This window comes from Oreochromis aureus, linkage group 9 (assembly GCF_013358895.1).
Source record: "Oreochromis aureus strain Israel breed Guangdong linkage group 9, ZZ_aureus, whole genome shotgun sequence".
NCBI classification, from domain to species: domain Eukaryota; kingdom Metazoa; phylum Chordata; class Actinopteri; order Cichliformes; family Cichlidae; genus Oreochromis; species Oreochromis aureus.
Genome location: NC_052950.1, coordinates 13739387 through 13755351, shown reverse-complemented (window position 1 = coordinate 13755351; position 15965 = coordinate 13739387). Strand labels below are relative to the sequence as shown.

Here is a 15965-nt window from a genome sequence, read left to right as displayed (position 1 = left end):
CCCGATACTGTAAAGTCTACAGCGGGGAAAATAACGCGATGACTTACCGAAATGAGATCCTGGCCACTGTCAGGCGTCTCCTCGTTTCCCTACTGTCCCTGGTCCGCCCCTCTTTCAAGTCAATCCGCAGTGTGCTCAAATCAGAACGGAGCTGTGAGCCTTTTCGCTGCGTCCTGCGTCCAGAGTTGCCGGGGATGGAACAACCATTTGCCGGGATGCTGGGGCGGGGGTGCAAGGCTGAGGCATCCGCAGGGAGGAGGATGAGAGGGATGTGGAAGAGACGGGTGAGAAGGAGGAAGAGGCGAGGTACAAAAGCGAGGAAGAGAGAGAGAAAGAGAGAGAGAGGGCGAGCGAGCAGCAATGCACTGCAGCGACAGGGAGGCAACACCACCGGAGAGGAGAGGAGGCAGACAGCAGCCTCCGTCTCGGTCTCGCGCTCACTCGCACATGCGCGCGCACGTGCAGCTCTGTGTTAATAGACAGATATAGAGCGCCATCTTCAGGTTTAGGTGTGGTAGGAAGGTGTTGAGAATCGAAATGTATTAAAAATCATCTCTTGAGTCAAGTGCACCATTCAGTTGAAACCTTCTCCATAAAACGCCCTTTATTCCCTCGTCCCTTGTGTCCCACCATCTCCGATCATATATATGCCCAAGACCAACTCTTATCCTAAAGCAACCCAAAATCTAAAGGAGACCCTTAATCCCACTGCTGCTGCACACACACGCTCCATGGCAACCAGGTCCCTTTGGGGTTATGATGATGATAATACCCCACCTCGTGTCTGTCCCCTTTTCCTTTTCTGCAGTTTCCCAACGACAGAAAAAACTGAGTATTTCTGAGATATGTGGTTGTATCATGAGTTAATTTTCCTGGATTGACTGAGATGAGGACTGAACCTTTTATTCCATCTTTGTTCTTTATCTGGCTTCTAATTAAACTTCCACCTTCTTCCTTTCATTCTTTTCTCTCTGTCTGTTTAAGAAGTCAGTTTTGAGAAATAGCTCTAATTAGCCGGTGCGATCCTAATTTCTTTTTCAGTGTTGAAATGTCAAAACTGTATTAATAGATATATACCAACACATCACTATTCATAAGTAAAGGCTTTTGCATTTATTTCCATATGATAAGTTTATTTTATTTATTTTTATTTATTTATTTTATTTAATGTGTGGCAGTATCGTAACTCCCCAGTTCATAATATTTTATATTAAATGCTATTTTTTCTTCAACAACAGTTGTGGCATAAGTTCCTTTTTTTTTCAGAAGAAGTGCAAAGAAATTAAACTACCCACATTAGTTTAATGACTTTAATGTTTGGGTCAGGTTGCTGTTTTGGTGGTGAGATAAAAATAAAAATGCAGATATAAAACTTACTCTAATGAGCTGTGGGGCTTTAATGCCTGTTTTTGGTCTTTTGAATGGCTTTAGAATAGACAACATTACATATATAGAAAATGACAATCTGTAGTGCAGTAGTATCATAATGTATTTATTATGATTATTATTTATTTAAATGTTTTGTACTTTTACCCTGGAGACAAATAAGCAGTTACAAAATGAACTGAACTCAACAAATAAGAGCTTATCTACCAATACCAGACACATTTACTTCTTTTAATCTTTTATTTGAATTTAATCAGATGGCCGAGCAATAGTCAACATTGCTCAATGAAAGTAATTAGTAAATACAGTTTGAGATTCATCCCCATGACAAACTTAAAAATAAATGAATGAAAAGTGTAACCTGTAACTATTTCATGAAAAGTGTAAATGATGAGCCCCGTGGTGTGTGTGTACCTCCTTCTACCACATACAGAAACTCATACTGTTTTGTATAAACTGTGCATGCAGGTAAGCTTGATATCATGGAAGGTGCTCTTATTTTATTTTATTTTTTAAAATAAATTGTGACATTGAGCCAATCAAAGTGAAGGATTTTGGCCAAATAGTGACTCGGGTTATTGACCCCAAATATTTATTTGTTTATTTATTGTAAGTATGTGTTGGGTTTTTTGTTTGATTTTTCTTTAAAATACCATCTGCGTTTTTTGAAATTATTAACAAGCACAACTACTGACTCACCTCTCATTATCTTCATCTCGCAGTTACGTCAGAAAGAAAGGGAGGATGGTGTTCTCTAGTCACTGCAGACAGCCACATTTCTCCCAGATAGCAGTTGGTGCCATCATAAACAGTAGGCAGAGTTGGGGAAATTCAGTTCTGGAAATTGTTCTGTTCTTTTGTTTTAGTTCAATCCATTTTAATATTTGTTAACAACTTTATTTGTTGAACTTCAGTCAAGTCTATGTTTAATTAAAAGCATAGATCAACTGATTTCTGTTGTAGTTACTGGTCTGCATATGTGTTCCACTTTTGTCAAGTTACTACAAAATGTTTTAATATTCCATTTCCTGTGCCTGTTTGCATGCTTTTCTTTTTTGTGTGTTCTTTATGCGCTGTAACGCCATATGGAATCGTTTTGAATTTGTCGCCTTCATCTTGCACATATGGGCAAAACAAAGTTGCACTATCATCCCGTGCTGTAAGCCAAAATGGAATTTAAACGCTAAATACTAAAATCTCTTACATATTGCAAAAGATTTGCCTTTATTCTTCTGAATATCTCTGCCTGCTGCTTACCAGTCTGTTTAAAGAATAGAAAACGGTTTTGTTGGAGCTGGAGAAGTTAGAAAATATGAAAAAACAAAACAAAACAAAAAACAAGGTGAATAGGGTGAGTTCGGTTTGTCTTCTGCCTCTTACTTCCGCTCCCAGAGGATCACGAATGGAACCCAGAAATGCAGGTTTGAAGATTTACCACTAGGTGGAGCCAGTGAACTTATTTGTCACCCAAATAAGTTAAAAACCATTCATATTCAAATGTTTGCGTCTCAGACATAGATTTGTGAAAGATAACGACACGTGTTAATGTTGCAATGTAAACAGATTCATATTCTGGAGGATGAAATTGGCTGATTGAGTGGCCAGCTGTGAATTGAAGGAATAACATTGCTTTAAGCTTTACGTTTGCAGCTTAAAGGCCTTGCCGGCTCTGCTAACAGAGCCTTACAAATATTTTGTTAATTACATGCAAAATATTTACCATGGTTGTGTCCCTAGAGATGTTTTATATAAAACATTGCATAATTCTTTTTTTTTTGGTGGCGTGCCACAGTGTACAGTCATGTCCCTGGCATGCCCGTGAAATGTGTTAAAGTCCACTCGTTCCGGGAAGTGCTGATTTGCCCTGTGTTGAAATACATTTCAACCACAGTGGACTCATGTCACAGTTACCATCAAACACACATAAACCAAGTATCCAATGCCAGTCATTTTCCATTATTGTCTTTTATTCAGTCAAAAATGTAACCAAAGTAGCCCATCAGCATTTGTTGGGAGAAAACCCCCCCCACAGTGTTTTTAGAATGTCTGATTTGATTAATGCACGGGAAGCTCACAGACAAACAGGTTTTATTCAAATGGATTATGTGGTACAAGGAAACAGCTTAATTAGAACTAAAACCAAACAGCGTGCCCTCTTATTGCTGATCTTGGAAAAGAACTCGCATAGTCTGTGCTGAGTTACGAGAAGGACAAGTTTGGCATCACGTTCTTGAAGTTGGCTAAGAAAAAATTGAAATGACTTCCTTGAGCAGCAGGTGAGCACACTGATCGGTCCCTGCCCATCCGCCTCTTGAGAGCTGAAAGAACATGCACCTGAAGGGGATCCTGAAGACCGAGGGGGAACATGTATTTAGCACACTGCAGAAGTGAAGAAAGCAGGATGAGGGGACTAAAGTGAAGACATTTAGAGACGAGACTTAAGTTGGAAGTAAACAGGCCGAGATGATGCCAGCGACGTGTCTAAAATAGTGCACAAGCATTACTTGTATTGTTCAGCCCATATGCTGCTCCCTCTCTAGTGTTTGAAGATAGGTGACAAATTAAAGGAAAATCTGAAGCCTGGTGATTCAGTGGCTCTGCTATGCAGTCTGGAGGCATGTTTTTATCCTGATGCGGGTGTTCTCTTGGATGTAAACGCTCCCATTGCCAGTATGAAAATGACGTGACGTCACTGGTTTTGTCTGGAACACAACCGAAAACCTGTGAGGGATTTTGGATTGACTCTCCACCACTATCATCAGTGAATACTCTCATGTGGCATCATTTACATACGAGAAACAAATGTGCACATAGATCATAGAAAAAAAAAAAAGAATGCTGACAAAACTACAGACTAAACCACTGTGGATGCAGCTATGCTGTTAAGCTGAAGGTGTTTATGTGTGTGTGTGTTTGCAAGTGTGTGCCTGGGTGTGTGTGGTATTTCTGGTATTTTTGCTATGACAACAACGATATCAATAACAACTTATTCATAACATTTTTGAAAAACTGCAATATAGAGAGAACAGATAATCCATCTGATCTCTCCATATTACAGGCCTCAGCGAGTGCAGGCCTGGCAGGACCAGGTCCGATAACCAGAATCCAACTAGCACCTTCTGCATGTTACCTGTACACTCTTTTCCCGTGGAGAGCTTTTATTTTCTTCTCTTCCTACTGAGCAAGTAATGCATTAAAAGAAGCAGGATGTCCAGTATTGCTGACAACTATGACAGAGGTTTCAGGGGACAAGTGGCCACCACCCACAACCCAGGATGTCGTGCCAAAAATTCTTGCCTGCCTGCAGAAAACAACAAGAAGTAACAACAATAGCAGTCCATCTACAATAATACTGATCATAAGGAGAGAAAGAAAGAGAGTCCGAGAGGCAAATCAGAACTGAGACATATTTTCCATCTGTATGTCTGAAATGTAGATGGGAACATTAATAAAATGAAAAAAAGAAAGAAATATGCCAACATGTCTCTGTTTACTTGTAACAAAAGACTTTGAGTAATAGTCACGGTAATATACTTTTAAAATACATACTTTTAAAATTAATAAAACAACAAGAAAAACCATACTAATACTTCTAATAATGATAATAATAATAATAATAACAACAATAATTTGAGTTTTGTAAAATTAATATAATATGAAATACTAAAAAATTCCATACATATTACCTTAACCTTGTTTATATGTATAGGGCTACAATAAACCTAAATAATCCTGATACATGCACAGCGAGCTGTTTGATGAGCAGCTAAAAGTAAGACACTTTCTATTAATTATGATTTTAATTTGTTACCCATGTGAAGGCAGCTGGAACCGGTTTTAACATGTGTGTTTATTGTCATGTCACACATTTCTAGCACTCTCTGCACTCTTTACAAGTGACACATAAACTCTACACAAATGCATTACACACTTTCATGTAATCTGTAAAATAATGGCCCTAGAATTCTAACTCATGTCTTCTCTTGGTTGCTGTTTTGCCGGAGAACTGAAGAAGCAGTAAAACAAATACGCAACACAGTTGCCTGGGTTAGTGAGAGTGCTATAATCGAAGAACTTCCCTAAAACTGAGGATGTAAAAATGTAGCATACGGTAACAGAAAACCCCACAAGATGAGTCTTTCGGACAAGTTAAACCAAGTTCCTGTTTTTAATTCTCTCTTCTTTTTTTCTTTTCTTTTCTTTAAAAAAAACCACAACTCTAAAGTCTGTCTGCACTTTCATTCATAAAATGTGTTGCGACACAGTTTTACAAGAAATGCTGTCAGTAATCGGTTTTCATTTAGGAATATTAAGCAACCGTGTATTCCAGGATGTGTGTGGAAGTCACACCCTTATGTCAGTCTTTCACTGTGAAAACTGGCCACAGTACATGCAGGTATGCATGCAAAAGAGACTGAGACTTCAAAAAAGAGCAAAACGGAATAAATGACTGTGATGTTTCCATTAAATTTGTTTATTGGTGCAGTAACTACAGCAATTCATCAATAGTTGTCAGAGGGGGATAGCGGCATAGACACAGAATGACTAGATAAGATCGCATGCAACAGGTCACGTAATATTCGCAAGTACACGTCATGATATACTGTCAGCTATTTGACAGCAAAAGCATGAGGTCCAATTAGCATGCAGCCTTATTGCATTTTTAAAAATATGGGGGCCGTGTTACAATTAAAGAGGAGACGCGTCCAAAATGACCCCCAAAAATCTGACAAGAAAATAATAAAGCAACAATCTAACTACCAGACTCAGAGGTTACCTTAAGCCTAATGTTTGCTTACTGGAACAATGCTGAATAAAAATTGAAAATTTTATTTACCTAAACATGGAGAAAGCAACGTTCCTTACTCCACCTTGGTTTCTGTTTGGTGACTGACAGTGTGTGACACATCCATTCTTTCATCTGGGCATGGCCACACGTGAACTTCAGCAAAAGGATCATGGTGTTCCCTTAGCTTTCCCACGGACGTTTTATACTTCAGTGATGTGTTGCCAAAAATATGCACATCGTACAATAAAGCAACTCTATCAAGGTCAGCATACATTGTATGCTGTGAAGTGAGCTAAAACAAGCAAAAACACTGGTGTGGACCTTTGACGATCCAAAACAGGTAAATGACAACACACAGAAAAAGCCACTATCAACCCGCAGATCTGACAGGTGTGGAAATATTTTTTTAAGAAGAACGTGATTAATTACTTCTAGTGTCTAACCTGCCCCTTTTTACAAGGCAGTTTTCAACAGCACACTTTAAGCACATTAAGCCACATGCAGTATTGTAAGAACAAGATCTTGCATTTTATGCACTTTTTTGCAAAGTAGTAACAAATTACCACTCAAAGCAGCCAAATGACCAAAATGCAATCTGAGGGCCTTGAGTGCAACACTTTGAAACTCCCCCATCACGCTGGTTGATATTTTTCATTGCACTCTAAGACATCAGCATGAAAAACTAATTGCAAAAAAAATAAAAATCTGCTAATCCTGAGGAGTATTTTTTTTTTAAATTTATATAACTCTTTTCTTATTCTCACACTATGATTTACTCACAAAAGCTGCCACCTTTGCATTTTTCTAAGAAAGCTTTATCCTTGCTCCAAGGTCCTTGAAGGCCTGAATCACGCTTAATTAGCTTTTTTCCATTTTACCAGTAAACAATTTCCCGTAAGAAGGAAGTGATTTGGTCTAGTTGGGTGCAGGTGTCTAAAAGGGCAGTAAATAAATCCTGTACAGCATGCATGAAATACTTGACTGCATTCCTCAAGCAGTAAGAACGTCATTGTAGCCACAACAAACACCTGAAGTCCTTAATGCACTTGTTGCAGTGCTTGATGTGCAACCTCAACCTAAAAGAAGGATTCGTAAAACGAAAGACTTCGACCTGCAGCTGACTGCAGGCGACGACTTTAAACAACTTTATTGAGGGAAGCGTAATGATTTAAAAACATATGACACTGTGTGCCTCGGTTTATCCCACACATAGTTTGTCAGTGAATCAACAGAAACAAGATGAATCTTGCTGTGGAACATCATCAGTGTCTTTGATTGCTGTCTTGGATGCACTGGTGAGGTCCCACGATGCATTGCTGCCTGGCAGCACTGTCATAATCTGATGGATGTCTTTAATTAGTGTCGACTCCACCATCGTAACAGACACGTGCACCCACACATATTTTCATTTACTTAAAAAAAGCCAGAAAAAAACTATTACTGGGGCTAGATAAACTCTTACTGGTAACAGGCAGCGCCACTGTCAAAATAGAGTCAAGTGAAAGAAAAGGATCAAGAGTTTGCAAGAAATTCTGTCCTTTTTTAAGCGTTTCTGCAATTCATCCTAAAACAAAAAACAAAAAAACAACAAACCAAACCCAACTGGTTAGGAGGTGGAGCATTGGTTAAGGTTTCAGCAATAAAATGTCATCAGACTGAGATTAAAGTAACAAAAAAAAAAAAAATGTGGGAATCGATTGTGCAACTAGTTTTTTCCCACAGTTTTTGCCATGTTTTGTTATATAAAGAGATTTGTTTGCAGCAATTCAGAATATGTTGGGTGTGTGAACTGAAATGCTGCATATTACAGAGTTAACCTTTGACCTGGCTGCATTAGAAAAAAAAATCATCATTGCAGAGATCTAATCCTAGACAGAGTGGAAGATGCCTACCCCCCAACGAGTTTAAACAAGTTCTGTGTTAAAACTGTTTTGTGTGGTAAATCCATTTTGAGTGTCAGCTGTTCCTCCCTCCCACCTGTTTACAATGGAACAAAGCATCTCAGGTGGATTATATATTGGGGTGCAGATGGCAAAATGTGCTTTTGTTTTTTATTATTTAGCTTATTCAGAGCTGCTGTGTGTCACGTGGCCTTACCAAATCTTTAATCCAGACAGTATATTTTTGGGGAAATCCATGACAGTACCTTTAATATCTGCTTTTCACAGAGCTTACTTATACGTCTTGTACTTCTTGGCCACGCAGGCTTGAAGGGTAGGAGAATAATTGTTTGACAATACTATGTCTAGCTTCTCTGTCTTTTTGCAAAATCAATCTATTCACATGCATTATGCGGTATGTCCATTTAGGTTATGATGGACTGGATGTGCATTTGGAAGCTCTAAAAGCATATTAAGTTTAAAAAAAAACAAAAAAGAAAAAAAGTTTTCCTTTTTTTTCTTTTTGTTTTTTTACTTAAGAAAAAATAGTCTTGACTTTTGCAAAAAGGGAAATGTCTGTCCCTGAAAATTCACTTGTAATTGACTACACTGGGAATTCTGTAGGAAGGTAGCATAACTACTGTAGATACTTTACCTTCTTATAAATACATTTAAAAAGTAGTCTACCATGCAACTCAACGCGCATATAGCCTCTGGGAACGTTTGTGACACGGCAGATTCTTCTTAGTAACATTTTCTGCATAGTGCTTTCATAGTGCATGAATGAATGAATGGACAAAGTGGAAAAGTTTAAAGATGAACACGTGTGACATTTGGGTACAGAGGGTAATGACTAACATGCCATAGACGCAAGAAATGAGGAGTGCAAATTACTGATAGCGTGCACTACTCGGATTTGCCAGATTAAATATTAGGTCCATCAGCTTGGAGCTATATTCGGCAGTTTCACGAAAACATGAAAGTCTGCCCACTGCATGAGCTAAACAACGTGCATGCACCCTGCACTGTTTGCCTCCCCTCTGTCACAGCAACCTTTGGCGTCAGCGTACATCTTCCTATTTCGAGGTTGATTTTTTTTTTTTTTTTACATGTTAATTTATGTTGAAGTAAAGTGAAACCTTAGCGAGGACGGAAGTAATGTCACATGCTGCGTAAGGCAGGACGTGATTCCTGCGTGATTCCTTCGCTCAAAAGCCACAAGAACCGCGGGAATAGAGGGAGGACGATCACGTATATTTTTACATAATTTTGAAGAATTTCAGCAGCAATGAAGACGCACTCGATACTGCCCGCTTCCAACATTAGCCCGAGGTGAATATGAATGAAGAATGACCAATGGTAAGTATTAAAGCATGCCACTTAGGTTCACCCAAGTGGCCTACGATGGTGACGCACTGAATTAAACTCACTTACAACCATTAAATCGGTGACAAGTTAGCGCTGATGTCAAGTCAGTGTTAATTCATGAATGAAAATGCACACATGCAAAGCCAGTACTAGGTAAACCTGCGTAGTCTAGCGTATTCGAAACTTACCGGGAGCCGACTACACGCGCATCCGTCTCACTGCCTTCTCCGACGAGCGACTGGCGCATTTACTGTTTAGAGACTTCAGAGTTTTCCACATAGGGGAATTCCGTGCTAATAACTTCCCATGTGCCAGTAATAAGGAAACTGAAATAGAAATAGGATTTACGGGAATTCGCTCATGGCTTACAGGAATTGGTAGATTGATGAAAACTCCTTAAAATCCCACTCAAGTTGAAGTTCAGTAAGATATCAAGTCATGCATTCGTATAAACACACGCACACATATACATATGTTAATAAACTGCATACAGAAAGAACAAATTGACTGCGCTAGATCCCAAGTCAAAAACAAGATTTCAGTTAGAGTACAGGTGACTAAAAAAGTAAAGTGATCCTACTGAATCATCTAGAGTGTGGATTTCAATACTTGACTAGAACCGGCTCATTTTAATTGATTAGTTAGTGAAAGTGTGTCAACTTCTAACTTCTTAATAGTCTGTGGAGCAGTTTAACATCTCGCCTTGCATTGTGTTAAATAGCATGAACATGATTTGTTTTCTTTTAAAAAAGTACATAGACATGTATAGTCAAGTAAAATGTGCAAACTCCTCTCTCAAATCGAGGGAAGTTTAAAGTAGTGTTTAATGAGAATTTTTGAGCACAGTCACAGTAGCTCAGAACTGTGCTTGTGTTAATGTACTATCAATATTTCAGTTCGAGGAAAAACTTCTGTGAACCTACTGGAATTACCAGGAGTTCTGCTTACGTGACTCGTAAAATGTAATTGGATCATCGTCAAAGTTTCTGACTAAATGGGAAATATGGAAACTTTTTGTGTCCACTCATGGCTGCTTCTAAAGGTACTTCGTCATGGTTATTCCAGTCAAGGAGATAAGATTTGGAGCATAGTTGTGGAGGTGCCCCTCCCTATTAATCGAGGGATACAAAGTCTGTAATGTCAGTGTGGCTCTTCTGAAAAACTATTGGTGTGTCACCATTCACAGGGCCTTTGAGGAATCGCATTGAAAAGATGCAAAAAGATGAAAATGTCTCAACGGTTTTTAAAGTCCTGGGTTTTAATCAATCCACAGTAAAAATAAGTTACCTGTAAAATACAGAAAATTCATGATTTGTTACTACTTGAAAGGATCATTTCAAGAGGATGATCTACAATCCGGAACAGGTGAACTAAAACACAAGGGCAATAGTAGAAGACGTGCAGAAATCTTTACAACTTGCTAAAGCATGTGTTCACGTGTTCATTGTGAGAGAAATGTTAATGGTATTTCCTTACTACTTCTACGGCTCACCTCTGAGGAGAGGTGAAACTGAAGTTAAAATCCCGGCGCTACACTTGGAGCAAAGCCTCATCTGATTTGTGAAGCACGGTGGAGGGACCATCATGTTTTAGGGTTACTTTGGTACTTCAGGGCCTCGGTGGCTTGTACTCCCTGAACAGATCTCAAAATAGTACAAAGAAATTTTACAGGAGGAAATTATCGACAACATTCTATGACCAGATGCATATGAATGTTATAATTAAATAGATCGCATTTTAGAAATATTTCATTCAGTAATGCTGGTAATTCAACAGGTTCCCAAACTTGCAACTCTGTGTAGTGGGTTTATGTGTAACATTATGACAATTATTTGATTGTTGCTTTTGCTTTTTTTGCAGTGTTTGGCTGGTGTTTGTTGGGGTTTGAAAAATGTTAGGTGCATTAGTATGAACTGAAAAATGTCTTTTGTATTTTCTTTGTCTGTCATGCAACCAGAGCTGTAAGCAGAATAAGAATGATCTTAGCTTTAGTGACACTAAATCGTGGTGCCTGGGACCCAAATCGTCCTAAATGTAATTTATTGTCAAGCGTGACGGAGGTTCCTCATTTGCCGTTAAAATGTCAAGACTGAATGAACATTTCAGCATTTCATTCATTGCTGGAAGGGTTGACCACAAATTTCGGAACTGAAATCTGTCTGAAAGCAACAGAAACCTGTTTTGAAGAAATGCTTAATCCATGAGAAAACTTCTGACACAAAGTGTCAGTGTTAGAAACTCCTCAAGGCTTCATTTAAGACTGTCATTTTAGCTCATTACGTTTAATGTGACACTTTGGTAAATATACTTAAATCTGGAGAGATTAAGATTTGCTCATAAAACACTAACACGTTCTATTTAGAGATTCCCAGGCTGGACATGTTTTACGAAATTCAGCAAAAGATTCCCCCATCCGTGACACACACAAATCTAATTCACTATAAAAGAACTCATTAACTTTTTAATCATTAATCCTAACAGTAGTAATCGGTCTACTGTGATCAAAGGGACATTGTCATGCACCCACACATACTTGATTAGAATCCCTATTGCTACACATGTAGTACAACATTTCTGCAACCTCATTTGGAAAAAAAAATGTAACTCTTCTGTCTCCTACACATAGTCAAGACATATCGGGTTAAGTAATCAGCAGCATGCATTGTTCTGCTTGTGCATAACTCACGACGTGCAGTCTTTCCAGATTTGAAAGTCACCCGTGCATTTCACAGGGGAGGGCACAGCTGGTTGTTTAAACTGCTTTTTATGCAAATATGGTTTGGATTTTTTGGCTGACCGCTCTGTTTCTGTCTCACTCTTTCTCTCCCCATGTCCCCCACACTCTGACCCTAAACCTTAAGCCTCTTTTTTGCATCAGTTTCCTTGTTCTCCTTCTTCTACCTCTCTCTCTGTCCTGCGGTAGTGCACAACTTGATAACATCAGAAGTGATTATATCACCATCATTCAAACCGAACTGCAGAGGACAGTAAGTAAGACTCTGATTCTATTTTTATGCCTAGTTTGTTTTAAATAACTATTTGAACTTACCATGTAGACACGCTGCTTAACCCCACACATTGTGTGCTCAGTTGTGACTCTGTATGCATATAGATATATCAGCTGGGCTAAAGTTCTTTGTTGTAATCTAAGAAAGAAGCATTAAAGCTCAGTTACAGCTCAAAGGCTAATTCCCCTCTAATACAGATGGATTGATGTATCCCAGGATTTGAATATAGATCATATTAACTGTACAAAAATCTTATAGGTGTATGTATGATATATGATCACCAAGGATGAGATGGAAAAAGTGTAATAGGAAGCAGGCAGGTTACAGCAAAAGTGTTTAGACACTGGAGGTGGGAATGGTGCAAAAGGACCTGCAACCTAATATTTGGCATCAGATGCTGGACTTTCACCTAATCCTTTTTAAGTACTGGCAAGAAATATCTGGAGGCAGTTGTACAGGGAGAAGGAAACTAAGGCAAAACAAGGAAAAGAAGCTGGTTTGCGTGTTTGACGTGAAACATGAAGTTAGAAAGAGTCACTCACATGCTATTTTAAGGTCAGCTGTGCAATTAAAAATACACTTTTAAGCCAGCTCACACTTCCTGCCAGATTATAAATCAAACAAGTGGTCTCTGGAAAGTTCTTTTCATACAGTGCAGGGTTCAATTACTACAGATATGCACTATAAATAATTGGTATTTACTGTAACCTGTTACTAGTTACAGTGTATTACAGTATGTATATATATATATATATATATATATATATATATATATATATATGTACAGTGCAAACCCACAACTACAGTCACCTCTCTATTACAATAATAGAAAAACCAAACAATCAGACACCCCTTGAAAGCAAGCCCTTGGCGACAGTGGGAAGTAAAAAATCCCTTTTAACAGGAAGAAACCTCAGTATTTACAATTAAGCAAAGTTTGGGGGTTTGTTTGCCTTTAGTTGTTGTAAGGCTTTGATAAGAAGAAATATTGCTCAGCATCAACATTTTTCTCTTCTATGGACACCACTAAAAATATTAAAAGCAATATGTCCTTCCAACATTCTGAAAAATAAAAAAACACTAGTTGCTTTGTGAATGTTTGAACAATCTTTCGTGGTATGACTAACATTGACTACTTCATGTTTTGTTCATTCAAGACAGAAGAAATTACAAGCTTGCTGCAAAACTCAGACTGTTCAGTATTCCCACACAAGCTACGCAACTGCACACCAGGCAACGCAGTGAGTCATAATTATTCTGTATCTATCAGCCAAAATGTATAATGATACATTTAGAAGGTAGCCCTTTTTAACATGCACCTGTTCACCACTGCTGTACGCAGTCAGGCATTGCATTACCATAATCGTAGCTGGACCCAGATGTTTAGCTATGCAGCTTAATAATCATCTCAGATTTTGTAGTCGCTGATTGTACTGCATAGAGTTCATTGTTAAGTTTAAAAGGTCTCACCTCTCTTCCGCAGACTTCTGTGCATACCTTACATTACCTAACCTGCAAAATGCGGAATTTACCGGTTCCCCAAACGACTCTACGACTGATCAAGTCCGTCCTAAGTTCGATGCGTTGCCCTTGTCTTGAGAAATCAGTAAGTCTTGACTTTTTACACATTATCTGATTATAATGTTAAGGAATTTACCCCAAGCTTAACCCAGCCACACTGTTAAAACCACCTGCATGATATTTTGAAGGTCGCCCTCATCTCGCCTCATGTTACAGCTCTTACCATTCAGGGTATGTGCACCTGTCCTCTGAGGGTGTCTGGCACTGGGTTGCAAAGTAGGCCCTCTGTAGATCAAGTTTATTCTACACATGAATGCTCAGTTGGATTGGCCTTAGATAGTCAACACCTTGGACTATTTGGCCCATTTTTCAAACTCTTTCTGGCGGGGGAGATTACTGCTGTCATTTTTGTTTCTATTGCAGTCATACTGCAATGCTTTGCACTGTATGAGTTATTCATCTGTCATCAGCCTAAATGTTGTAGCTGATTGGTGGAAATGTGCAGTTTAAGTTCACGTTTGTACTTTAAACCTTGAAAGTGACCAGCTTAGGAAAGTATTTCTTTCAGTTTCTCTGACTGAGATGCAACATATTTAACATTGACAACTGACAGTGGAATGTTGGCTGGCTGAAGCGTTTTATCTTGCCAGACCATGGGTGACTCACTGACAGGTGACGAAGCTGCCCAGCTTTAAGAGTTAATTCAAACAGGAGACTGTTTGTTTCTTAAACTAGTTTACCTGGTAACAGCGTATAGCAGTAGGAGAGACTCGAAAGAGGCAGGAACTGCAGGTTGGTCTCTCATTAGTTATGCTTGTGGTAATCTCTCCTCGCCTTACTGAGAGCGATAATTCAAAGAATGCTATAGAAGTTTTATTACACAAACTATCATGGGAAAAAACAGCCCAAGTAGTTCTAGATCAGTGACGCACCGTCCTGTTCACCCAAATTTCATTTTAAGAGTTGGATCAGAATCAGATTATATGATTCAGACTCATTGCTGAAGTCTGAGTCACACAGCAGAGCAAACCGCGGGCTCGCACAGTGCACCAAGTCTGACCAGACAAGCTCATGCTTAAACATACTGGCTCACATTGTGACATATTTGATTTCAAGCCTTTATTTCATTTGATTTGTTTTAAACAGATTTGCATTGTGCAAAGATCAGCCACTTTTCACTCAGTTCTTCATGATGCAGAAGCAGGGAAACAGGCACACACACACAGCAGCTCTTGTGGAGTGTTCCCAGCATGCAGTGGTTACATACCTTACAAAACTTGGAAAGATTGGGTCCTGGCATTTAAGCGGGTGTTACTTAATACTTATTTAAACAGTTTAACATGGTACACACACTCCTCCATGGCAACAATAATACAGGAATACCACAGTAAATCTTCGAGATGTTGACTTGGGCTCCAAATCCCTTCAAGAATCGTTGGGACGTGCTGCAAGGTTTTCCAAATGAGTGAGCCTGACATTTCAGGACTATAAGGATCTGATGTTATCATCTTGATGTCTGATACTATGAAACATCTTCAAAGGTCTTGTGAAATCATCTTCGTGTGAGAGCTGCCTTAGAAGTGAGGGAGACCTATGTAGGTGTTCGTAATGTTGTGACTGATGTGCTTTGAGCAAACCTCACATCCATACTGTGGCATTGTATGGTGATTGTAATCTACGCTTCAGTTTTCTGTGCAAAGAGTTAAGTTGCTGTGTTTCAGTCCACAATAAGGGATTAATCATCATCAATAATGTGCAGGCTACGTTGCTGTGACAGTACATATTTGCTAGGAATGCCTTCATAATTTATCATTGTAATGCTAATTCCTTACCTTTATCCACTTGACTCAACAATAATTAGCCTGTGTCTGTGTTTTACTGACTAGATCAAAATGCCCACTGAGAGTTCAAAGAGGAGGAGGGGAGCAACAAGACGAAGGAGGAACGAGGGGACGAAAAACAGAAAGGAGACTAAGAAACTGTGCAAAGCCAAGGCAATTCTTTCCGCCATGA

At 38.9% G+C, this 15965-nt stretch overlaps 1 protein-coding gene and 1 long non-coding RNA gene across 3 annotated transcripts in view; both read right to left on the bottom strand.

Annotated features, from left to right (window-relative positions):
• The window catches only part of ctnnd2a (catenin (cadherin-associated protein), delta 2a), a 246588-nt gene extending 246190 nt beyond the window's left edge, over nt 1-398 (bottom strand). The window contains exon 1 of the mRNA XM_039617817.1: nt 48-398. The gene's annotated coding sequence lies outside the window, so the exon portion shown is untranslated. The remainder of the gene's footprint in view (nt 1-47) is intronic.
• A 2935-nt stretch (nt 399-3333) lies between these two features.
• On the bottom strand, nt 3334-9685 carry LOC116328317. 2 transcript variants are annotated; one of them, XR_005614335.1, is made up of 3 exons: nt 9612-9685; nt 4517-4687; nt 3334-4088 (listed from the first exon to the last, which is right to left on the bottom strand). It is a non-coding gene; the product is annotated as an uncharacterized LOC116328317 (long non-coding RNA). The 2 variants fall into 2 exon arrangements; XR_004200074.2 differs by lacking the exon at nt 9612-9685 and having other exon boundaries at nt 4517-7168.
• Between the last annotated feature and the right edge of the window lie 6280 nt (nt 9686-15965).